This window comes from Monodon monoceros, unplaced genomic scaffold (genome assembly GCF_005190385.1).
Source record: "Monodon monoceros isolate NGI ecotype Baffin Bay Population unplaced genomic scaffold, NGI_Narwhal_1 Super_Scaffold_16, whole genome shotgun sequence".
NCBI classification, from domain to species: domain Eukaryota; kingdom Metazoa; phylum Chordata; class Mammalia; order Artiodactyla; family Monodontidae; genus Monodon; species Monodon monoceros.
The window spans coordinates 52,593,478-52,621,178 of NW_021703772.1; positions in this window are offsets into that span (position 1 = coordinate 52,593,478).

Consider the following 27,701-nt stretch of genomic DNA (forward strand, 5'->3'; position numbering starts at 1 on the left):
CCCTTACACAAACTCTGAATGTGAACACTGTTCATCATCATTCTTATTTTAAGGATGAGGAAATTGAGGTCCAGAGAGGTCAAGTACCTTGCCCAAGTCACAGAGCTAAGAAGTGAAGGAGGTGACCTCAGAGCCTGTGCTCTCCCCCTTTCTCTGTACCACACTCTCCTCTCACATGTACGCCTGTGGAACAGAAAAAGATGGGTGAGCATTCAGCCGTATAGTTGCTGTGACTAACTCAAAGATAGGCACTGGCTTCTGATATTTATCAGTAACAGTACATTTTCTAAGAAAAAATAGTTTTTCCAATATAAACAGCGGAATAGACCGTTGAAAAGTAAATTTCCCTTCCAAAAGTCATCTTTGTAATCCATATAAACACAGGCCACCAAAATCTCTGCTGTCCTGGGGATTCTTTCGCCTTAATTGGACTTAAAGCAAGAATAAATTATCCTGCATGTCATAGCACATCAAGTCTAATCAAGCTTAGTAAGTGACTATTTGCTTCTCTCTTCAGAAGCCCAGCATAATAGATCCTAAGCTGATGACACAATATTTAAATAAAACCAGACTAAGTTTATGATTGAAGACGCCATCACCTTTCATTAGAATGAGAAAATAAATTTTAAGTAGTAGACTACTAACACATTTGAATGGCTCCATTCACTTTCTAGCAGGTCATGGCCAGTACCCACTACAGAGCAGCCCTGTTGAAAACAATTCTCTTAAAGAATCTACTTTGTCTTGATGACACAGAGGTGTGTTCTTCCCTTGACAAGAAATGAAAAAAAAAAAAAAAATCTAAACCCTCTAAATGTTTTTACATTTCAGTGATTCGGTTCTGTGACAGTCCATCCTCTGTGAGGGGAAAAAAGGGAGAAAGGAATAAGGAAAAGGAAAGATGATTATCAGTGAGCACTCTTGGGCAGAAGCAACCAAAACCTGGAAAACCCAGCAGCCAGGGGCAGCAAGTGAGAGTCTGAAAGGCCAGGCTGGGTTTCAACCCTGTCACTCACTACCTCTGTGTATGTGAGTATCTCACAGGGCTTTTCCAAGCAATAATTTATAAAACGAGAGGGTTCAGTTAAGATCACAAGATCATTTTTCAGTCTGTACAAGATCTTTTTCAACCCGCGCATATGTCAGAGAATTCCAGTGTCTAGAGCCTTATTAGAATGTGTGAGTCACAGGAAGGTGCTCCCTTCCACAAAACTTGGAGGGGAGGGACATCACGCTCCCTGGTAGATAAAGAAGTAAAATTCACACACTATGGCTGGGCCCAGGCATTAGGGGGAATTAACTGGGAAAATGCATGTGACTCTGTGATCAAAGGGCTTGGGAACACACGCAACTCAGGAGCCCAGAAACGCAACATGGAGATGTCTGAGTATGATGACATCTAAACACGTGTGTTTACTTTTTTTGGAGAAGGATAATGTAAATGGAGGATGCACAGTCACCCTGGAAAACGGAAAAGGAAAGCCCCAATAGATGTATTTTTATGTATGATTTCCTTACCTATCCAGTTCTGAGTCTGAGAGTGTGCGTGGGAGGCATTCCCTCTGTGGAGATGGGAAAACCAGAGCTCCAGAGCTTGATGCACCTGAGTGTTTCAATGGGCTAATACTCACTTGCCTCGATCTGATTCTGCACTTCAGAGGCGGCCTTTGGCTCACAGGGAGGGAATGCACTGGGAAGACTGACATCGATATCCAATTTGCCTGTGGTGATATGTTTCTTGCTGGAAATAAATAAATCTGCATTCTGATGGAATTTCTATGAGAAACGGACCTCAGGGGATATATATATCAACTGGACCATTCAAATGTTCTAGTTTACCTAATAATTGTACTTCCCATTCTAAATTAATTGATTAATTGACATTGTAGTGGAAATATACCAATCTCACTGAGATTTATTAATGGGAATCTGTCCCTGGGAGATGACTCTTTTCTAAAGATTCTGACAAGATGAGGTTTAAAACCACATATCCCCAAGTATTCTGGACCTGGGATTCACTCTTTTTTTCTTTTTTTAGATTGAACCATATGAAATTGCCAACTTCTATAGTTTGTTTATTCCTACTGAAGTATTGTTGGTTTACAGTGTTAGATTAGTTTCAGGTATATAACATAGTGATTCGATATTTTTATAGATTATGCTCCATTTAAAGTTATTATAAAACACCGGCTATATTTCTTTCTCTGTACAATATATCCTTATAGTTTATTTGTTTTACACCTAGTAGTTTGTTACTCTTAATCCTCCTTCCCCTATCTTGTCCCTACCCCCCACCCCTCTCCCCACTGATAACCACTAGTTTTTTCTCTGTATCTTTGAGTCTATTTCTGTTTTGTTATATTTATTCGTTTGTTTTGAGATTCACTCTTTTCAAAATGTAAGTAACAAAAGTTCCAGGCTCTCTCCTGCTTGATTAGTACGGAATCCTGTCTTTTCACCTCTCTGAGTATTTCTCAGTTTCTTAGGAATATCTGCAAGTCCTAAAACCCATCCTGGTTGTCATTTAACATCTCTGTCAACTGTCTTCCTCCCCACCAGCAGATTTCTTTGCCAGTTGCTTTTTGCATGTCCTAACCAGTGTTACCATACTTCGGTAGTTTTCCTATATAGTGTCACCACAGACCTGGCATAGGCTTGAAAACAAACCTAGTTTACTTCACTAAAGATGTGGGCTTATAAAAAAGAGTAACTACCAAAAAAAAAAATTCTTAAAATTGGACAAAGGCGTTGCTATTAGATGAAAGTATTGTTATAAATTGTTGATGGTCTAGTCCCCAGTAAAGCAGAATGTGACCTGATGTGGAAATAGGGCTGTTGCAGATGTAATTAGTTAAGTTAAAATGAAGTTACATGTGAGTAGGGTGGGCCCCTAATCCGATATGATTGGTGTCCTTATACAAAGGGGAACTTTGGACAGAAAGGCACACACACAGGGAGAATGCCACCTGAAGACTGGGGTTCCTCAAGCCAGGGAACTATAAGAAGCTAGGGTAGAGGCCTGGAACAGATCTTCCCCTAGCACTTTCAGAGGGTGCATGGCCCTGTTGGCAACTTGACCTTGGACTTCTAGCTTACAGAACTGTGAGACAGTAAACTTCTCTTGTTTAAACCACTTAGTTTATGGTACTTTGTTACAGCAGCTCCTTCAAACTTCAGACTAGGCCCCTGCATGGGTCCTGCTTCATCTTAGGCCCCCACCTGCTGCCACACTGCAGACCCAGATCACCTACAGATAAACATGTAACTCTCTGTGGAAGGGATGTTGGGCTCTCCTTACCTACCGCCTACCCGACAACCAACCTTCTTGTGTCCCCTCTGAAAGATTAAAAGAAAGTAAATATTATTTCTCTACAGTTTGCATAAGGTCTGTTTCACAGTCAAGATCAAAGTGAGTTCTGCTGAGATGTAATTCTAATCACAATGAGAGAAGTTGTCTCAAACCTCACCATTATAGGATAATGTTCGGCTTTACCTTTGCATAACCAAAGATGCCTATGAAGCATTTACCCAAAATTTAAAAAAAAAAGTTTTCTTTCTAAGGTTGAATTCTGCTTACCACTTCAGAAAAGAGGTGTGAAATAGTAGCTTGTCTTCTTTCCAGTCACTTGGGCATCAGGGTATAATGCACTCTGTACCCTTGTTTAGTTACTGTGAGACTGATAAACTTTCTGGGGACACAGCATGAATTCTTAGGTAAATGTCATCTCTAGATGTCCCCTGGCTAGTGCTGTGCAGTGAATGGTGTCCACATCCCACCCACATTCCCGTAACCCCTCCACACTCGCTGTTCTCACACATGCTATGGTTTTTCTCAGCAAGTTCTGCTTGAGGGTTTTGTCTGGCCTCAGTGTTCTTGGCCCACTCTCAAGCCAGGCTGAATTTCCAGACAGTTAACAGCCCTTGGAGCAGCCCTCAACTGATGCGAAACAGGAGATGGTGCATAAACGCCCGTCATGGTCAGTGTTATGGGTTGAATTGTGTCCCCTGCAAAAGATACGCTTAAGTCCTAACCCCCAGTACCTGTGAATGTGCCCTTATTTTGGAAATGAGGTCTTTGCAGCTGTAATCAGGTTAAAATTAAGTCACACTGGATTAGGGTGGGCTCTAATGCAATGTGACTAGTATCCTCATAAGAAGAAATTTTGGATACCAACAGACAAAGGCGGAAGATGGCCATGCAAAGACAGAGGCAGAGAATGGAGTAAAGTTATCATAAGCCAAAGAATAGCTGAGGCTGCCAGAAACTGGAAAAGGCAAGGAAGAATCCTCCCCTAGAATCTTTGGAGGGAATATGGCCCTGCCAACACCTTGATTTCAGCCTTATAGCTTCCAGAAGTGTGAAATTTCAGTTGTTTTAAGCCATCCAGTTTGTGATGCTTTATTACAACAGCCCTAGGAAACTAGTACAGTCAGTTTGGTTGGACTATAGTACCAGTTATTAGTCACACTAATCTAGGTGTTGCTGTGAAGGTATTTTGTAGATGTGGTTAACTTTAAGCAAAGGAGATTTCCTTTAATAACAGGGGTGAATTCACCTAATTAGTTGAATGCCTTAAGAGCAAAAACTGAAGTTTCCGAGAGAGGAAGAGTTTCTGCCTCAAAACTATACCATCTTATACTTCGAAACAAACAAATATACAAACAAACTCATAGAAAAAGAGATCACCACCCAGAGGCCATGGGGAGGGGGAGGGGAAATGGGATAAAGGCAGTCAAAAGGTACAAAATTCTAGTTATCAGGTAAGTAAGTACTAGGGATGTAATGTACTACGTGATAAATATAATTAACACTGCTGTACGTTATATATAAAGGCTGTTAAGGAGGTAAATCCTAAAACTTCTCATCACAAACTTTTTTCTCTTTCTTTAATTTTGTAGATATAAAATATGAGGTGATGAATGTTCACTAAACTTATTGTGATAATCATTCCATAATGTATATAAGTCAAGTCATTTTGCTGTACACCTTAAACTTACACAGTGCTGCATGTTAATTATATCTCAATAAAACTGGAAGCAAAAAATAAAAAACTACACCATCAACTCCTGCCTGAGTTGCCAGCCTGTCAGCCTACCCTGTTTCCAACCCCACCCGCTGCATGAGCCAATTCCTTAAAATAAATCATATATGCGTGTGTGTATATACACACATACATATATATATAATATTTATATATATATATATATATATACATATACAGTATATGTAGATGGTATTCTCACCCTTTTGTGATCCTGCCCCCTTGAGTGTAAGCAGGATCTGACACTTGTAACTAACAGAGGTGATGGGATATATGTCATTGCATATATATTATATGTATATACTATATATACATATAATTATATTACATAAGATTACAGTCTTATTGAGAGAGTCTCTCTCTTGCTGACTTTGAGGAAGCAAATGGCTGTGATGGGAAAGCCCACCTAGCAAGGAACTGAGAGCAACCTCTGACGGACGGCCAATAAGAAACTGAGGGCCTCAGTCTGCCAATCTACAAGGAACTGAGTGTTGCCAACAACCATGTTAGCTTCGAAGTGGAGACGTCCCCGTTGACCCTCACATGAATAAGACTGCAGCCCCACGTGACACTCTGTAGCCTTTGAGACCCAGAAGCATATTACTTAGAAATTTCAAAAAATTATGGTGACATACTAAATGAAAAAAAAAAAAAAGAAACTAGAACTTGGGCCATCAGACTCCTAGTTCAAGGCCCTTTTTGTTCTATCCCTCTGATGCTCACAAGAACACAAATGCTGCATACAAATCTCTGGTGCCAAGGAAAGGCTCTAATATCCTTCGTACAAGAGTGAGCACGTAGGTGTGAGTGTAGGTGTGTGTGTGTGTCTTTTGTGATTTGTAAGAATTTGATTTATATATCAACACCTCCATTCATGCACACAAACCCCTATTTCCAGTTCAGAGCAACTTGACAATAACGAGCATTAAAGGTAATCAATTCATATGAGGAAACAGACGGTGATTCAACTATTAGCACTCAGGAAAATTTGCCCTCTTGGCCTCCCGCTTCCTGACTGACATTGATTCAATTGGAAAACTGCAGAGATATGGCTGTTTCACCTCTATTTAAAGTAATTAGAATTAGTGAGAGAGTGTCTTATTGTGATACCTATTGCTAGTTTTCACAATTACCATGAACTTCTGGGAAGGGATAAAGGGGAAACCCATGTTGACCTTCAGCAGGCCAGAATAGACGGATGTGCTCACATTGTTTGTGCCTTGTACCCAGGTATGAAATTATCTTCTTTTTGCTTGCTTTTATTCTATGAATTTTCTAAAATTAATATGTGTTACTTGATTTGTTTTAAAGTTATTTAAAGGCAGCTTTAAAACAATGTGGATAGACTGTACAACAACTATACTTCAACTAAAAAACAAACAAACAAACCAATGTGGATAGAAGGACCCCAAGTTTGATTTGGTATCTATATGTACCATGTATAAATCAGTTTAGTTGTCTTTGGTTGGTGAGATGATTTTTTGCTTACATGTATTTTAAAATTTATTATCAGAATAATGCCAATACTTAAAATTTTAAGAGTGTCCTCATACTTGGAAATATTAGGAATCACAGTGTAGGCTCCGGTCACTCAAAGTATACATCACAGACCAGCAGTGTCGACATCACCTGGGCAGTGCAGAAACTCAGACTCCACCCCAGGTCACTCATTCAGTATCTGCCTTTCCGTAAGATCTCAGGGGATTTGTATGAACATTAAAGTTTCACAGGTACTTGTGTGGTTGACAATTCACTACCCAGAGATTTTTTTTCATCCATATTATCAAGACTTTTTAGTACCTCTCTTAAGTATTCTGAATGGCAATAATTTATGCTATAACTAGAAGTGACTGAAGTCCAATGACAGACATTTGGTTACTCCAGGGAATTTTGAATAGGATTTATTCTCTGTGACGTTTTGATTAAAATTACATATACATTAGAAGAACATAAATAACTTATTTGGAGGATGGAGTAGACAGAGGGAAGTCTGAGACAGGTGTGAGAAAGAAGAAACTTGGGCTACAATTAACCCTCAGTGGTAGTGGAAAAAGGAAGTACTCAGAGATAGAAAAGTTATGATGGGGCTTAAGGATAGATATGTTTTTCTTAGTCAATTTTGTTCATCACTAATTATCTGATTATGAAATGATTTATTCATAACTTACACTTATATGTAGCTTTTGATTTTATAAAGAATTTTACAAATATCTAATTTTATCTTTACCACCACCCAGTATGATAAGGATTTTAATTAAAAGCACTATGATTCAGGGAAGTTAACATCTGGCTAAATCTTGGAGAGCTAATCAATGATGAGACTATGGGTCAAAGCTTCCTTCTGCACTAATAGCCAAGATGAAGCCAGGAAGAACCATTCTTATGACTTCCCTCCTCGCAGGGTCTCCATCTCTGGTTCCAATCCCATTCACCTACCCATGTGTCCATCTCACCTACCTAAGCCTGGGACTGTGCGGGGCTCCAGGCAGAAAACAGAAACGTAACACGCGTACTCACCGACAAGGAGCTCACAATCTAGACAGACTGTTCTTTCCAAATTTTGTATTTATTTAGTTCAATATGTCATGTTATCACTGTTATGAACATGACATACCCCACACAGGGTGAGGGCTCATTTCTGGGAATCGCTTTTCCTTAACCTCTGCTCAATAACTTATTCTGTGATGGGCCCAGGGACTTGCTCTGTATATAAGCCAGCATGTTTATATTAAAATAAGTGAGTCTGTTTTCATCAGAACACTTTTTCCCTTTTCATTGTGATATCAACACTTATCCACAGAAAGCAGGAATAATATTTCCCAGACTAACAACCCCAGGCCATTTCACTGTTTCAAATGGAAATCCCTCCTGATTATGTGCCTTGTCTCTGTTCAGAAGGGCTGCACCCCAGAGAGCAAGAGAATGGCATTAGCCTGCCAGCGCTGCTGTTACCAGTGAGAAATGACTGCTCAGTGTTGCCACCAAAGGAGCAGGTTTTACTGCTATGCCTACTTGCTACTTGGTTGCTGGACTCATTAAGATCACTGAAAGGTTTTAGTTAAAAAACAACAACAACAAAAACAGTGCCTTTAATAATGAATGCTTTAATGAAAATAACAGTTTTGGTTTTCATAAATGCTAATTAGAAAATATTATTAAAATCTTGCCTTAGAACTAAGCAGTCTACACACACACAAGTTTTTCCAACATCATCTGTATACATTTACTCATCCTGGTTGGTGGCTCCAGATATGAGCCTTATATGTAGCAAAGCAGTGTCGTTAGAATGTGGAGTCTGGAACTGTATTTCCTGACTCTGAATTGAGATTCTGCCAAGTGTTAGCTGTGTGCTCTCAGGCAAGTTACTTAACCTCACTGCGATTCAGCTCACTCATCTGTAAAATGGGAATAATGATAGGATCTCAAAGTGTTGCCATGAAGACTAAATGAGATCATAGATCACTGGGGCTCAGGACAGTGCCTAGCATATATTACACTTAGTGCCATATATGCATTAGCTATTGTTAAGTTGTGCCTTTTCTGGAACTGGAGTCCAAGCATCTTCTCTCAGTAGGAGGAAAAGATTTTCATACTATCATGTGGCAGTACACATCTTTACTCCTACAGAAAAGGATGACACAGTAGAAATAGTACTGAACAAGGAATTAGGAGATATGTGTTGGCAGTACTGATACCCTTAATTAGCCTGGGGATCTTGGGTAATTTTCCTAACCTTTCTGAGACACAGTTCCTCGTATGGGAAAATAAAAGAGGTTAGAGTAGGTAATCTCACAATTCCCTTTCAGCTCTCAGTTTCAATGATCTTGATTTTTTGTTTAGAGTTCTATTCAGTATGAGAGAGGGAGGGTTAGTATGACTGCTAATAGCTAATAACTGCATGTGTAATATAATAATTCATATCTGAAGCTGAAAGGAAAACCACTTTATAATGACTTAGCTAACAGGAAGGCTAAGAGCTATTCTTTACCAAAGTCTATTCTGATTATTTGGCACTTAGATCACCGAGCAGAGCCCACTTGATTCAAGCTAACTGGATCTCTTATAAAAGTCACTCCAGGGAATGGATATCTATGTTGTGAACCACACTTCTAGGAAAATGTCTAAAATAACTCTAGGAATCTGACCCTGGAACGCCAGGCCAGAACTGTAACAATTTCACAGCTCTGGGGTCCAGTTGCAGGCCAGAGCAGTCCATCTATGGGATACTGAATCATGGCCAACATCACATTCTCCTGCTGGAGAAAGGGGACTGGAACTGAGACAACTGGCTGCTCGGGAGTCTTTGAAGACTCACTGAGCCCCGACACGGTGTGTGCAGCACACGTTTTAGTTTGTGGGACAATGGGTTGTGTACGTAAATCTAATAAAATCACTCCTGACCTTTATCAGGGCAGAAAGCCTTAAAAATCTGCCACCCATGAGTTACAATAGTAATGGAAGGTAAAGTCATAACCAAGCTAAATATGAAATATAAGAGGTCATATTTGTGATGTTGATATGGTTCCTGGCCCTCCTGGTGCATCCATCCAGGGATACAAGTTCATCTGAAGCTCCTTGCGATATTTGCATGGGAGATAGCCTATTAACATTTGAGGAAAGACTATCATGGTTTATAATTCACAGACCACCCTCCCTCCAACCCACATAACCCCGTCTAAAACAGTGGGAAAATAACAAATCCTTACTGAGATGTGATGCTAAGTGACCAGCACTGCAAAATTACACATTGAACATTCGGGTGTTCTTGAACGAGGCCTAACTATGAATGCTAAATTCTGTCATTTAATTACTTTAACAGGGTAGATTTTGCTAATGGTAAGAAAAAAAATTATGATAAGAGTTGGGAAAAGTTCTCAGATCAGCACTGCCCAATAGAATTTTCTGCAAAGATGGCAAGATTCTAGATCTGTGTGCTGTCCAATACTGTAGCCACTATGGCTATTAAACACTTGAGATATGACCAGGATGACTGAGAAACTAAATTTTAAATTTTATTTAATTTTAATTAATTTAAATAATGTGACTAGCGGTTACCATTTCGGACAGTGCAGCTACAGATCCTACAAGTTAGGAACCTTGAATTGTTATCATTTAGTAAATACCTCTAACCCAAGCCCTCTGCCATTATTTCCACTGACTTTTCTCAAAACCACTTGAGAAAGAAACTTACATTCTAATATCAAATTTGGTATTGAGCAGTCTGGTGTAAATCTAGCTCCAAGGAAAGTTAATAAGGTAGATGATGTCTATTGTAGTTCTGTGGCTTTTCTCACCATCAGTCTTCTCCTTTGATACCATTTACCTTTTTCTAACCATTAAGCGCTATCTCCAGTCACATCCCCTCTATATTTTTCTCTACTGATTATAAACTGTTCGTTTATAATGTCCCTTAGAGGAATTCTCATTGCAATGTATGACTACTGAAGACCAACTATGTCTTTGAATCCCAAAGTCAATGCTTTTCATAGTATGATGTGAGAACCTCCAGCACAAGAGCCATCTGGGAACTGGGGGAATTGCACGTTGAAAGTTAGGATTCACGGGCCCCACCCCAGACTCTCTGATTCCAAAATCTCAGGGAAAGGGAAAAGAGAATCTTCTAGGGACCAGCAGAATGGGTAAAAGCACAGACCCTGGAACCAGGCTCCCTTCATCTGAATTCTAGTTCCAGGCTTTTTACTAAGTGTTAAACTTTGAACGACTGACAAAACCTCTTTGTAGTTCCATATTCTTTCCTGTGAAATGGCATAACCATAATATTTAATTTAGAGTTGTTCTGAGGAAAAAATCAGTTGATATATGTGAGGTGCTTAAAAGAATGCCTGGTACATATTAAGTACTACATTAACTATCATTCCTATTATTTTTAGCAAGCAACCTGAATGAGTCTTACATACACTGAAGTTTGAGAATTCCAGTCCAAGGAAAAGAGTGAAAATAGTAGAAATATAGGGAGCCCAGATTGCGTAGTAGTTGTTCCTATCTTGTGTCTCTGAGTTTTCAGCTGTAAAATAAGATGGTGATATTTGCTCAGAGTTAAATGGATACAGAAAACAAATGTGAAAGCCTTTTACAGTTTATGTAAAGCTGCACTATGGTTTACACATGAGAATACCAGACTGGGGTTTTAAATGAAATGAGATGCTTAGGGACTATCAAATAGAGTATCATATTGGGGAACTGCAAGAAGGAAGAATCAAAACCCCACATACAGGAGGGAGGTGTGGTATCCCCACGTGAGTGCAATCGACAAATAGTTGTGCTTGTAACATCCAAAGACTTTCAGTGGAACCATCATGCATGCCCAGTTATACAGACTTGCATTTCACAAGTCACATACACCTCGCAACTGGGACGGGCCTTTCCCCTTGTCAGCAAGCTGGAAGGAAAGCTTTGCTGATCAACATCCTACCAGCTAAAAGAACAGATCTTGCCATAAATTTATTCTGGAAGTGAGAAGCTCCTTGCCGCTAGGAGAGACTGTAAAATGGAGTCATTTTACTCCTGACATCTTCAGAGTCAGTTACTCATTTGGGGGCAACTCGAGATCCACGTTCTGTGTCTTTGGCAAGAAAACATTTTCTACAAGCTACCAGCTAACACTTCACAGAGGAGTTTTATTTAAGGTCCATGTGAGACCAGAAACCCCAGTAAACTGACACTTTCTAGAGAACACAGAACATCTCAAGGCTGAAACTGGCAGACTTTTAAAAAGTTTCAGTATTATAAATCACCATTGTTTTAAGTGAATGACTGAACTATGAAAGTAGCATATGGCACATGTTGACATTTTCTAACCTCTCATTTTCTGATATAGATACAGAAACTAGATCGTCTCTCATTTTACTTAGCACTGTACTCTAACTCTGATAGGACATACATTTTTAAAAGTCTTACATGTCTATCATATAAGTATTTTTCTATGAAATATGTTTATGCTTTAGAGCTTACTTCAGAAGAGCAAAGGTTGATCTAATTCGCCAATTTATTTATCTGTTTCCAGAGGCCAATTCAGTTCAGGCTTCCCTTGAGCATGGATAATCTGGCTGCTGTAAAAAGGGCTTTGGGGGCTTCCCTGGTGGCGCAGTGGTTGAGAGTCCGCCTGCTGAGGCAGGGGACGCGGGTTCGTGCCCCGGTCCGGGAAGATCCCACATGCCGCGGAGCGGCTGGGCCCGTAAGCCATGGCCGCTGAGCCTGCGCGTCCAGAGCCTGTGCTCCGTGACGGGAGAGGCCACAACAGTGAGAGGCCCGCAAAAAAAAAAAAAAAGGGCTTTGGGAACCAGGGGTACCCCTGGTACAAAGGAGCCCTGAGAGGCCGGGTCAGGTCTGAAGGTGAGCCAAGTTAAGCCTCTGACACCTTGGAGAGGTTGTTATCTAAGCTTCATCACAGAGGATTCTATTTGCCGGAAAGATGTGTCAGAAGTTTTTTCACAGCCCTCATCCTCCTGAGAGCCTATGAATGGAAAATCCACCAGATTCTGACTAGAGTGAAAAGGGTCACTGGGGCACTCAGCTCCTGGGGCTGGTACATGACTGCACAGCTTTAGGGCATGGAGAACCTGTCACTGAACATATGGCTATTTAACTCCTATTCTTCATACCTGGTTGATATTGTCTTAAATTTTTTTTTTTTCAATTTGCAGTTAACTTCCATTGTTTGAGCACTGAAATAAATGAATGCAATTATACAAGCTATTGAGATAAAATCCTTTATTTAACCCTCCTTCCTCTACCCCTATCATATTTTCAAACTAACTTGTTCTCCACTGCTCCAGGAAAAGAAATACCCGCACCAAAAGTGAAGAGAAATAAAAAATGTTAATTCTTGGCTTCTGAGCTTCTATCGGCTCAGTCTAAATGTGGGGTCATTTAACAAATTTCGGAGGTAAATCACTATACACCACTGTTTTGCATTACTGGCTACCTTTAGGACCTAAGCCCTCATGTAAGTTTTGACTCTTAAAGTGGTTCTTCACCTTGTGGGAACTCATAGACACCTTTGAGACTCCAATGAAAGCAAGGGACTCAATCCAAGGTAAAAATATCTTGTATGTACAAACACCAAATTTTGGACACATTTTTAGAAGGTTCTTGAACACCATGAAGTCCATCCACCCAGAACAAACATAATTTAAACCAAAACACTAAATTACAATATAGCCTAAAAGGAAAAGACTTTGGAATCTGACACCCTAAATTTGCACCTTAGTTCTGTTACTACCTATGTGAAGTAGTTTATCTAGACTTCAATTCTCTCATCAGTAAAATGAAGATAATAAAAGCACCTATTTCTTAGAATGTTTATGAGGATGAGATGAGGCAATGCATGGAAAAACACTTAGCACAGGCCTGGCACAAAGAGAGCATTCAATTAAATTTGGTACTATTTTGATATCCATCATTTGAAAACAAATATGGATGGGATTCAACAAAACTGAGCATTAGCCTAGATGTTGGCATTCTCCTCTCCTTTTATCACAGAAGTTGTCCTAGAGGAAAAACAAAGTGAATATGAAGGAAAAAAACAGACAAAGATGGAGAGAAGTGCTTGAAAATTGGGCAGATGTGTCCGAGGAACAAGGTACCACAGTGGGGGAATAAGATGGGGAGGGCTTTTAAGCTGTATTTTAAAATTTTATTTATTTATTTTTATTCTTTTTTAAAATTAAATGATTCTTTAAATTTTATAGTGCTTTACAATTTTCAAAAACTTCACATATATTATTTTATATAATCCCATAATAACCCCCCTTTTTCCCCCTTACCCCTATATTGCTTCTCCTCCCTTCCCTTGCCCCACTGTTAACCATTAGTTTGTGTTCTCTATATCTATGCATCTGTAAAGCTCTTTTTTTTTTTTTTTAATTATACTGGCCACATGATAACTCATGGGACAGAAAAATAGCACTGCCTACCTAGGGTCACTGGATCAGCAGATAACACCCAGGATGTACAGGAGACTCACAAAGGCTAAGATGGATAACAAAAGGGCTGGTGATTATAGCAAACCCCACAGCATCACCAAACCCATCCCCAGCATTAACCTACTACAACCAAGCATTAAAGATCATCTGGTGAGGAGAGAGCAAAGGATGGCCAAGCCCAGTGTGTAGCATGGTGGGCTCTCTGCCCCAGAACATCATCCCGCCACCCACCTTCAGCCCTCAGGAGCAGCACAAGCTAGAACCTGGGCCTTCCTGTTTACAAAACCAGCCAGAGGGAAACAAGCTCAAAGGCAAAAATAACTAGACATCCGAGGAGCGTTAATAACCGCTACAAAACAAAGACAACAAACCCAAATGCAAATACTGGGTTTACCAGTTCTTATCATTTATTTACTATCTTATTTGTTACTCAAAATAAAACTAATAAAACTAATTTTCAACAAATTAAGAGACAATACGTTGGAATATGAAGCAGAACAAGCACTTCTAAACAAGAACCAGGCAGGCATACTTGGTGTGAAAAATATGTGAGTTTAAATAAATTATGAATGCAATGGATAAATAACTAAAAGGATCCAGGAGAAGAATGAAATAGGGCACTGGAAACTAGCCTACAATATTTTCCCAAAAAGCAATTGGAAAGAAGAAAGGGAAAGGGTAAACAGGTCAAGATATATGGAATCAGCAATAGAAATATCAATATATATAAAAAAGAAGTCCCATTTGGAGAGAAAATATGTATGTAGGCACAGGCGAGGAGCTAGTTCAAGAAATGATGTCCAAGAATTTCCCTAACTGAAAGAGGATGGAAAACTTCAGAGTGATAAAGCATGGAGAATAAGAAAGCCAAGCCTAGAAACATGACGGTAAAATGCATGGATATTAAAGACAAAGAGAAAAAATTTGAAAGTTTCTAGAGAGAAGAGTGGACCACCGGAAAAAGTCAGGCTTGATAAAAGTACACCTGAGTGTGTAGAAAAGAGTAGAATAACATTTTCAAAAGGTTTAAGGAAATAGCTTCCTGATTTTAAATAACAATCAAAATGTAGCAATATGCTGCCATATATGGTCATTAAGAGACATATTTACAAGTAGATCTTTGAAGAGGAACTTGGAAAACTCATATTAAAATTTATATGGAAGAATAAAGGTCCATAAATAGCTAAGTCAGATTTGAAAGAGAAAATAAAGGGTGCATAAAAGGGTGGGAGGGGAGGGACTTTCTCTAACAGATATGAAGACAGGACCAAAACTATAGTGATAAAAAATTTGATACTGTATTAACTCTGGAACAGAAAAGCAAACAAATGGACCGGAATAGAAAATGGAAGGAAAATATAGCACTACAAAGCAATGGGGAAAAGGACCGTTTATAAATGGTATTCGGAAAACAGGTTCACTATATGAAGAAAAGTAAAGCTAAACTTTCATGTTACCATAGCATAGATAGCAGACAGATTAAAAATGTATGTGTTAAAATTAAAAAGATTTTTTAAAATGTAGAAAAACTTTTTTGTGACCTAGGCATAGAAAAAAAACTTCTTAAATAAAACCCCAAACATACAAACTATTAGGCAATAAATAAATAAATAAAAATTAAAAGTGGATTTTACTACATTAAAATTAAACATTTCTTAAATAAGTAAAAAATAAAAAAAATTTCTATCTAATGAAAAACAACATAGACAAAGTCAACAGACAGATGGCATACTAAGAAAAATATTCATAAATTGACAAGAAAAAGACAGGAATCTCAATAGAAAAAAATGAGCAAAATAGATGAATAAGCAATTTACAGAAAGAGAAGATGCAATGGCTAACAAGAACATACATGAACGAATGTTCAATGCTACTGTTAATCAGATAAAGGCAAAATTAGACAATAATGAGATATCACTTTACATCAGTCAGAAAGGCAAAAATAAGAAAAGCATTTAATAATGAATGTTGACAAAGATAAGAAAAAAGAGAAACTCTCATTACTGCTGTTAAGAATACTATAAATTGGTATAGATATTTCTGAAAGAAAATTGTTATTATATACACTGGGATAAATTATCCATTTGCCTTATAACCCATGGGCTCCAATCCTAGATATACATAACCAGAGACGTTCTCACACAGCTTCCTAAGGAAACATGTATAACAATGTTCACTGCAGCACTGTTAGTGATGGCAGGAAGCTAGAAACAACCTGGGTTGTTGCTAACCAAGGATGTGTAAAATATAAACCATGCAGATAATGGAATAACCATCTACAATGAAAAAAAAAAAGAAAGTGAATGTACATACCACAGAGTGGTGAGATTTCAAATGTGTTAAAGTATGAAAAGTAGAACACAGAGAGCTTAACAGCAAAATATCCTATATATAATTTTAAAAATACCCTCCCACAAAACAATACTACAGGGATATGTGCATATTTAAGACCTGTATCACAGATAGGATGATGCCCATGAGCATGAGGGGAATGGGAAAGGGTACTGGGAAGAAGGAAAAAAAATACAGTAGACAAGTTTGAAGCCTTGAATTGACTGGAATGAATGATGACAATGTGCAAAGATCTGGGGAGTAAGAAACTCAATTCTGCACCGGAGATCTACTTAAAAATACAAACAAACTCATATACCTTTGAGGCTTAAAGCAAATTAGCAAATAAGAACAGGAGAACTAAATAGAAAATATTAAAGAAACCAAAACAAAACTTGTAATTGGGCTAGATTTAAATATCTTAATGTGGAAGAAAATGTTAAGAAATATTTTCTTCAAATCTCCCATACTACAATATAGTGTTCTATTTTAGGGATATTTTTCTTGAATATAGTTCGCTTATTCTTCCTTATTTTCAAAGGATCACAAATTTGATGTGAAATTAAAATCACAAGTTAAAAGATAATAGAACCAGTCATACCTAAAAAGACAAAACTTCACAAAGTATTGAGAAGTCACCTAATATTTAGTGATGATGATATAAATAATAACATCATCAATATCTTGAATTAATATACCCTCTTATTTCCTAGGTGCTCAAAGAACTGTGACTAGCTCACAAAATATTTGACACAAATATTATACTGTCATCATTTTTCATAAGTTATTACATCAATTCCATGAACTGAGACCTGGTAGTGCCTGATCTTCTCCGACAGCATCAGAAGGATTTGTGGTCACATTCTTATCATGAAGAGTAAGACTGGGCTGGTAGAACTAGCCTAAGGTGGTTATGCTGATAACGAAAAGGAGCCATACAAGAGACATGGAGACTGAAAAGAAATGACTAAAGCAATCAGGGTGGAAAGTTTCAGAAATTGGATAAAGCACTATTGGAATCTCTATATTCACATGATAGATATTTCTGTTGCCTCCATACACCACCTATACACTGATCACCTACTTTATCTTTAAATTTATTTATTTTTGGCTGTGTTGAGTCTTCATTGCTGCGTGCAGGCTTTCTCTAGTTGCAGTGAGCGGGGGCTACTCTTTGTTGCGGTGCATGGGCTTCTCATTGCGGTGGCTTCTCTTTGTTGCAGAGCATGCACTCTAGGCACGTGGACTTCAGTAGTTGTGGCACGCAGGCTCAGTAGTTGTGGCTCGCAGGCTCTAGAGCACAAGCTCAGTAGTTGTGGCACACGGGCTTAGCTGCTCCGCGGCATGTGGGATCTTCCCGGACCAGGGCTCTTACCTGTGCCCCCTGCATTGGCAGGCGGACTCTTAACCACTGCACCACCAGGGAAGTCCCCTGATCACCTACTTTAAATGTTCTTGTATCTGTTATTACCACGATATCTAATTTCTATGATATGAAATCCTTGGCCTTTTCTAGAGCCAAGCCTAATCATTTGGTAAACTCAATTCTACTCTCTCCTTGTACATGACTAGTGTGAACTAACATGAAATACTGATATTTGACTGATCCCCTCCAGAGACCCTCTTTATTCCATTAATCCTCCATACTAAGAAACACATCATTCTGAAATAAATTCTTCCTACTGCTTGAAATTAGTTCTATATTGCGATTTCAGTGCCTTGAGCATGTCAATCATTGTTACAATTCCATATAGACAACTGAAAACTGAACATTGTTACATAACTTGCTGAATCATGTTGGCCATGTTATAAGCAACCATCAAAATTTTATGGATGCAAAGATTCAAAAGACTATTTTTCTTCTAAAAGGAAATGCCTCCTGGTCAAACTCAAAATAAATAGGTTGGGCATTGACCAAGCATTTCATCATAATAACAAAATATTCTATGAAAGAAGCAAAATTTCAATGCAATAATTACCCAGAACTCTGTGATTCTGTGTCTACTCATGTCAGCTGAGAATTAAGAGAGGAAATCTCAGTAGTTTAATGACAGGGCTACAAATTACGTATGGTTCAGATGCTAAGGTCCAGCAGGAAAAAGCCTCAGAGTTTATAGAATAGTTTATACTGTTGAGTGTTATTTCTCCATTAGATAAAAACATACAAGATCTTTGAAACCATGAAAGAAGAAAGGGAATCCTTCATACTCAGTAGAATACTGAAAAATCCTTCCCCGAGGGAAAATAATAAAATAACCTTATGGTGCTATTATTAACAAATGTAACCTTTATACTCTCAGGCAATTTATCTAGTTCTGGCAAATATATACCATCATTGGTGTATTCTCTGCTACCTCATGATTTCTGCTTAATAATAAAGTATATGGTGCTCTCATAAACCACAGATGTTTATGTAGAAGTTTATTACTTTCCTTCATGTAAAGCTTAAGTGTATTTGCTAAATTTCTTCTCCTTCCCCCTTTCATTTTCCTAATTAACAATTTTCAGCATCCCCAGGCTGGGTTGCATCTGCTTTGTAGCTGAAAGATCAAATACTTACTTTGAACTGTATAAATCAGTAAGGAAATAGAGTACCAAAGAAAGTACTCAGCGCCCTCTTGCAACTTCTTGACAGAGATGTTTACTTTACAATAGAAATATCCTTCAGGAGTCTGTAATTGGTGGGGGGAGAGGGAGGAAAAAGAAGGAGGAGGGAAGAGAGGGGCTACCTAGTCCTTAAAAATCACTGTCCCTTTTATTTTATAACTTTGCTTAATTAGAGCCATCCCTTTATTTGGAAGCATCTGGGCTCAGTTACAGAAGTGTCACACACCAGGAAAATCAAATCCAGGGTGTGGCTCACTTCAAGAGCTGATGCGTAAAATATCCAAATTTATAAAGAGGATGACTTTTTTATTGAGATATAATTCACCTGTATAATATTCACCCCTTTAAAATGTAAAGTTCAGAAATCTTTAGTCTATTCACAAAGCGTGCAACTCTCACCCTTAATTCCAGAACGCTTTCACCACTCCTGAAGAAACTCTATACCCTTTAGCACTTACTCCCCATCCCCCCCTCCTTCCGGGCCCTGGGAACCACCAACCTACTTTCTGTCTCTATACTTTTGCCTATTCTGGATATATCATATAAATGGAACCATATAATATTTGTCCTTTCGTGTATGGCTTCTTTCACTTAGTATGATGTTTTCAAAATTTATCCTTGTTGTAGCATGAATCAATACTTCAATCTTTTTATGGTTGAATGATATTCTATTGTGTACATATAGCATACATGATTTGCTTACACATCCATCAGTTGATGGACATTTGGGTTGCTTCCACGTTTGGGCCATTATGAACATGTTTTGACTTCTATGAACAATCACATACATGTTCTTATGTGGACATATGTTTTCAGCTCTCCTGGACATATACCTAGGAGTGGAAATATTGGGTCATAGGGTAACTATGTTTTAACTTTTTAAAAGAAACTGCAAAATCATTTTCCAAAGTAGCTGTACCATTCTGTATTCCCAAGAGTTCCAATTTCTCCATATCCTCACCAAAACTTGTTTGTTGTCTGTCTTATAGCCATCCTAATGTGAGTGAAGTGGTAAAGTCAATGAGTTTTAAAGAAATTCACATTAAATAAATCTTTCACCATAGGATTTCTTTAAATGATGAATTCTCTTGTTCATTTAAATTATGTCAATCTGTTAACAATCTATTACAATCAATTTTGGCAAAACTGTAAAGGTTTCTTAACTATAAGAAAGTGATCCCCAGCCGAACACCATGCACATTCAAGGCCAGGTGATGCCCACCTAGTTCTCTGAGCAGGGACACCCAGGCCCACTGGCTGCCTTCCCTGCTGGAGAAGGCAAAAACAAACAAACAAAAAAACACTGGACTTTTGCAGAAGCTTCACTGGTGGGACCAAACAACAAACAATCATGAAAATATAATATATCCCTTGGACACATTTAAAAAGAATGATACGGGGAACTCCCCGGCGGTCCAGTGGTTCAGACTCAGCACTTTCACTGCCGAGGGCCCGGGTTCAATCCCTGGTTGGGGAGCTAAGATCCCACAAGCCGAGCTACGTGGCAAAAAAAAAAGAATGATATGGAGTTTTGGAGAGGGAGATCAAGATTGGCAGGATATGAGAACGCTGAGCTCATCTCCCTCACAAACACATCAAAAATACATCTACCTGTGGAGCAACTCTTGCTGAAAACTGACAGTAAGGCTCTTCTACAACCAAGCCTAGAAAGATCCATGTGGGATTGGACAGACAGGGAGGGGAAGCAATTGGGTCAGGACCCACAACTCCAGCAGGGGACACAGAGTGGAGGGGGATATCAAGGGCTTGGGGATCCTCCCTGGGAAGTAAGGGGTTTGAGCCAGATATTGGGCAACTCAGCCTTGGGGTCTGACACCAGGAAGATGAGTCCCCTTAGCTGGTTTGAAAACCAGTGGAACTTACCAGAGGGCTAAAGAAACTGAAACTCCACTCCTGAAGAGCACATGCATACCCTTGCTTACTCCTGGAAACAAGGTGGATGAAAAAGATTGAAAACAGCCTGGGGCTTTGGCCAGTTTCCTGTGACCATCCCAGCATGTACCTCAGCCCACACTAGGCACTTGCACCAGCCCCTCTTACTCCGGTGAGCTCTTCAGTAGGGTGAAGGCTGCATCTGCTGAGGGGAGTGTGCACACTTGAACTGACCGGCTCAAACCTGGCACTGCATCTGAACAGCCATCGCCATTGCAGGTACAGAGGTAGCAGATTAAAAGCTGCCTGGGGCAGTAACTGACTTGTCAGGACCATCCCAGTGTGCCCCAGCCCATGCCAGGGACCTGCTCCAGCCCTTTTTGCTCTGGTGCTGTTCTCAAGCAGTGTGGAGGAGCCACTGCTGGAGGGAGAGAGCACACTTCAAGAGAAGGAAACCAGCTCAGACCTGACTCTTTGCACTTCTGCTTTAGCACCTTGGGCCCCAACCCCATGGCCAATAAGGCAGTGATGGCCACTGAGCGCAGAAGAAGCCCAGGCTCACACCTGGCTCTGGCTCTAGCCCTTCCATTTCCAGCCCTAACTCCCGCCAAGGTAACAGCTGCCAGCACACCCCAGGGAAGATGTGCCCTGTGCTCACTTCTATATCTCTATCTCTATCTCTGTCGCTATCTCTATCTACAATGGAATATTACTAGGCCGTAAAAAAGAACGAACTTTTGCCATTTATAGCAACATGGACGGACCTGGAGCGTATTACACTTAGTGAAATAAGTCAGACAAATAAAGACAATTACTCTATGTTATCACATATGTGTGGAATCTAAAAAATAAAGCAAATGAAAGAATATAACAAAACAGAAATAGACCCACAGATATAGAGAACAAACTAATTGTTACCACTAGGGATAGAGGAGTAAGAGGTACAAACTGATATGTTTAAATAAATAAATTACATGGATAAATTGTACAGCACAGGGAATATAGCCAATATTTTACAGTAACTTTAAATGAAGTATAATCTATAAAAATATTGAATCACTATGCCATATGCCTGAAACTAATATTTGTAATCAACTATACTTGAAGAAAAAGAAATTGTTTTTAAAAGGTGATGCCCTGAATGCTCCTCTTAACTGAAGTGATCTTATAACTAAGAAAAGTTTCAAGTATGTGAGGAAGACTGTTAGAAGACTGATATTGTTATAATAGCAACTTGCTTATTTGGCATCATTGGGGAATGAGATGGTCTCTTTAGCAGAATTGCTGGACATATCACCTTTTAAATTTCTAATACTAAGTCTTTTTTGATGAAACCCTTATTAAATTAAGTGCCTTCTTAGAAACTCTAAAGATGATTTAGCTATTCTTTATAACTTAGAGAATGTGCTGTGAACATCTTTCGTAACAATCTGTTTAGACCCAATTATACAATTATGGATTTTTCACATGAGATATATAGAGCCATTTGCCACTGCAGTAAATTCCCATGTATTTTGAGATCTTGTGATTATTTGGTAACTTTTTTCTTTTTTTTAAACTCTTCCTTTGTTAATAGGCTACATTTCTTGATACTGCCAGTGAGAGTTCTTCTGAATACTTTTTATTAATTCTCATCTTGGTGATTCTTAAGCTAGAATGAAACAATGTTTTTCAGAGCATCTCGGAATTGCCCAAATGTATACACAAAACTTTATACTTATATACGTATATGCATTTCCTGGAGAGATTTTTTTAAATTTTATATCCGAAATCAAGAAAGGAATCCATGTTGCCAAGAGGTAATAAATCTTGTCCTAGATAAAATACCACTGCTTGTTGAAACTGATTACCTAAATTCTGGATACATATGATCCTAATGTAACTATTTATTCCTTGTAAATATTATTGAATCATCCATCTTTATTTTGAAGACTACCTGCAGCATACATAGATATTTGGTAGATCCTTTCTCTCCAAATCACCCCAATTTTGACATGATTCAGTTTGAGTGTAATAGCAAGCTCTGCTGTTTTAGACACTAATCCAAAAGATCTTTACGTCTTACATTGGTTATGTCTCAGAAATGGATCCATCCAGCCCCCTCTTATCACTTTACCTCTTTTTTAAGCTAACTCTTCCAAAATTTATTTTCAGACCAGTTAGTTTAAATGCAATAAAACTACGTAACTCTACGCATTTACTTAGGCATAAAATAGGCTAAATTTATTTTACCTACAGAGCCTTAGTTGGGAACTAGTTATCTAGGTGTGGTTCATCCTTAAACCATACCTTCCTTTCCTAACTCTGCTAGAAAATGTATTCTCTCATAGTTGCCAGGAGACTTCTATCAATAAGCCAAACTGAGATCCTATTCTTTGACTTCAGGAAAATCATTATGTCCAACACTAGCACATTAGTTACGTAAGTTATGATCCATTCATGTGATGGAATATCATGCTGCCAATAAAAATATGAATCACAAAGCATTTTAATGGCATAAGGGAATTCAAACAAGATTAGAAGGAAACATAATTGTTAAAAGGATTAGAAGGAAACAATTATTAAACATGTTTGCCTCTGGATTTTGAGATTATGTATGATTCATGGTAAGAAATTCGGATTTTATTCTGAGAATAAAAAATTAAGATTTTTAAGCAGGGACTCTGTTTGATTATGATTAAAACAACACTTTGGTTGACAAATAGGTAATTAGTAAGGGGTAAGGACATCATTAGGAATCTACTGCTGTAATGCAGATGTAAGCTTTAAGGGATTCAAATCAGGGTGATGGCGTGGGGTGATAAGAAGTGATAGGATTTATGATATATTTTAAAGCTAAATATGACAGGACCTAGGTTTTTAAACTAAACGACTGGGTAGATACTAGTGCTATTTACAGGTAGGAGAAATATTTGAGGATGAATAAATTTGGGGTAGAACAGGGAGTGATGAATATTAATTACTTTATTTTCACTATACTAAATTTGAGATGGTTATTAGATAGCTAAGTCAAAGTTTAAGGTAAATTGAATCTAAGAATTTGCAGCTCAGTGGGGAGACCAGGGCTACAATTACACATTTGGGAGTTATAAGGATATTGCATAAGCTTGCCAAGGAAGAACATGCTGATAGAGAAAAGAAAATGACAAGGGTTAAGCTTAAAACATTCTAAGAGGAAGAACTGGCGACTGAGAAGTGGCAAGAATTGTGAAACGTCTGAGATTTTGCCCTTCTTTCAAGCTAACAAATTAGCTTGCTAAAGTTTCATGAATCTTAGCAGAAGACAGGCTCCTAGATCAGAGGCAAAGAATTGTATTCATAGCATAACAGGTAAAGTGAGCATCAGCATGTTACATCACGCTTATATCCCAGTTTCCATGGTGGGTGACACAGAGGAGTCTGGTAGATGCTGTATATGCAGTGGGTTTGTACCCTAAAGAACTGTGAACCTAGGAAACTTCAATCTTTCTAATGGACAGTTAGCCTTTTCTACTTTTGCCCCGAGGGACACATTATTTTATTATACTGGGCAGTAAACAAACGTACTCTTTGTACTGGGGAGGGACACTATCTATATCCTCCAAGGCTATCTGCTACACAAAAAGCCTTGAAAAGATGGTATGGACCAAAGACAGACAGTGCCTCTGATTGCAAGATGTGCAGAAAATAGCAAGAGACCCATGGAAAATGTTTCCCAACTGGAAATAAATAATAAAAGTATATTAGAAGAAGTGAGTAAATTTGTAGTAAGTACTACTGAGTGTAGTAGAAGAAAATCCTATAAAATTAAGAGTCTGAAGATAAAAGGAGAAGACAACCATGTCAACTGCAGCTGTGATGACCTTTAGTAGATTTATTTCAGCGGTGGGTTTGAAAATTTGATTAAAGAGAGTTGAAGAAAGAACTGAAAATGAGGAAGTAGATTCAGTGAGTACAGACAGTGAATATATACAGTGAATACAGGGCATAGTTGGAGGTAGACCTTCCTGGTGTCTAGAGAAAGTTTTAAGTCATCCTTGTGTACTGATGGGGGTGATCTAGGTGAGAGTGAGAAATTGATACAGGAGATAATGGGGGAAATTCCAGGAATAAAAAGGGAGAAAAAATAAAAATGGTTAAACTTTGTAAAGCTCTTTGTAAACTATGCCAAGCTCTGATCTGGTTAGTCTGCACTTACTAATTACACCTCATTAACACTGAATGACGTACCCTTATTATTCCCCAGGTTATAGATGAAAAAAGTAAGGCACACAAGTAACTTATCTTCACTGTTAGTGACTGCATGGTACTATCCTACAGAACCGAATGGAGGTTATCCAGAACACTAATGGAGGGTTAACTTTAGAAAGGAAGAGAGATATGTTTTTCTATTTCGATGGCAATGTGGATGTAGATGTAGGGTGGTTGGTGAATTTGTTTGTGGGAAAGGGGAGTAGTTCTAATCTGATAGCATCAATTTTCTCTCTAAATATGAGACAGTAATTGGCCAAGACGGGTATAGGGACACGTGTTAGAAACTCAAAGAAGAAAGGAACAGGTCTGAAGTATTCATTTCACAGACTAGGGAAGTCAGTTTATTTGAGAGGTATAATATTATTACCTGGCAGTATATGAGTGGCCATTAAGATTCATGGATATAGGTAAAGAATAAGAGAATTGGGGGATTTATAGAGAGGCAAAGGTGTTGAGGGGAAGGTTGTGTTGATTTTGATAGACCCAGAAGCTTAAGTGGGGACATGGAGGTGACTGAGGGTGAAAAACAGTGGAGTGAATGGACTGGAGGTCCTAAGGTGGTATAGAGTCACAGAACTGAAAAGACTGGAGGTCAGAGAGGGAGATGGCTGACACTGAAATTTTTCAAGGCAGCGCAGATAAGGAGAAAAACATCTTTTGCAGGGGAAGTGCCAATGAACTTGGATGCCAGGAGTGGGGGTCACTGTTGTAGACAATAAATCACTAGAATGAAGAGTACAGTGACCCATGTATTAAAGTAACCAGTAAGTATAAGATCCACGTGGGGAGGACAGTTTCCTGGCATTGGTAGATGATAGTAAAAAGGAAAAAGAAAAACTGATAATAAAAAAAAAGAAAAACTGATAAAATGCACTTCAAAGAAGCAGGCAGTGCTGAAGGAGAAATGGTTTGAAAGCAAAAATGAGGAAAAAGGAGGATACCTACACTACGTAACTAAAACTAATTCTGCCTCCTATAAATAGGAGTTTCAGTTTACTGAAATCCATGCATTTATGTCAATGAAATAAAGTATGGACTTAGAGAAATTAAACTCATAGTATATCACATTACACAGCTTTGAGAGCGCTAAAAGGCAAATGCTTACCTAAATATAACATGGCAATCAAGCAAAACAACATCTGAAATATTTCATTTTAAGTCTTAGGATTAACTATTCCTGTAAGGAACAAATGGTGAACACGTGGGAGAATTAATTCTATTAACCAATGTGCTTCTACATAGAAACAAATCTAATGTGAAATCGGCAGAATAACACAGAATGAAATGAGTGCATTCATTTTTAGGTAACCAATATTTATTCTAAGTTTTGTTGTTTTAAAGTTTGTATTTACACTGGAAATAAATATAATGAACAACTGCATAGGTTGGATAGCATTTAAATATAAATCATCTAATTAGCTAGTCACTTGAAAGCAAAAACAGAAATTTGAATCTGTTGTTTAACTGCCACATTTTAAGAACACATTTTAGGCAGTTGCATCAAAAAAGAAATAATAATGTGAGTGCATGACAGTATCTCATAGTAATGAGCAGGCTCTGGTTTCTATTTATTTCATATACAATGGACACTGACAAGAGTTTTGGGAAAATGAGTAAGGCTCGCAGAAAAGCTAGCATAGAGATGTGAAGACAGGTCAATTCTAACACTATCTCCTGGGAAGAAGACAGACTTTCTTAAAGATATATGTGCCTCAGAATTATATGGTTTTAAATAGTCATCTTTGGACCAAATTCCATTTCTAGCCACATGCATTCACAGGAGGGTAAACACACTGGCTTATTAAGGACTCATCTGTTATATCAACCACTACTGAGTCGATATCCTAGCCACCCCTGAAACAAGGTCTTCCTTACACATGATGGGAGAAGGTTCCAATGCCTGAAATTCTTTCTTTGCAGTTTCCTTTTGTATTAAACATTGCTTTTTCCACATCCAAAATAAAGAAGTGTCAGCAAAAAAAAAAAAAAAAAAATATATATATATATATATATATATATATATATATATATATCAAGTCTCTAATATTTTAAGATATACAAATATTAGAACAGGTTTTTTTCCCTCTAGGCACCTATATGTGGTAATGGGGATGAGAAAGAAGAAAATGGAAATAAATTGTGAGAAAAATGAGAGATTCCAAAAATAAAATCTAACTGACTTGTATCTTTCCCTGTTTTCTTTTTCATAGAAGGTTGTTTATGCTCCATTGGTCAGGCTAACATCACTGGGGGAATTACTTTCTATTGTGCCATATACCTGATGTAGAAGAGGATGAAATGATATGGAAAATGTTTCTGATATGATGGTAAGTGGGGAAAAAATAAGCAACAAGAATACAAGATAATTATACAACCCAAAAGCTAAAGGCCTTGCAGTGGCTCACAAAGCCCTCCCCTGCCCCTCCCCCACCAGCTCTCTCTCTTCATCCCCTACCATTCTCCACATTGGTCCCTGCACTCCAGCCACGCTGGCCTCCCTTCCTGCTCTCCCTAGGGCCTCAGCCTGGCTCTGGCCCCTGTCTGGACATCCACAAGGCTAACCACTTCACCTCCTTTAAGTCTTTGTTCCAGTGTCGCCTTTTCAAGGAGACCTACTCAGTTTATACTAGTATTTATCATGGCAATGCAT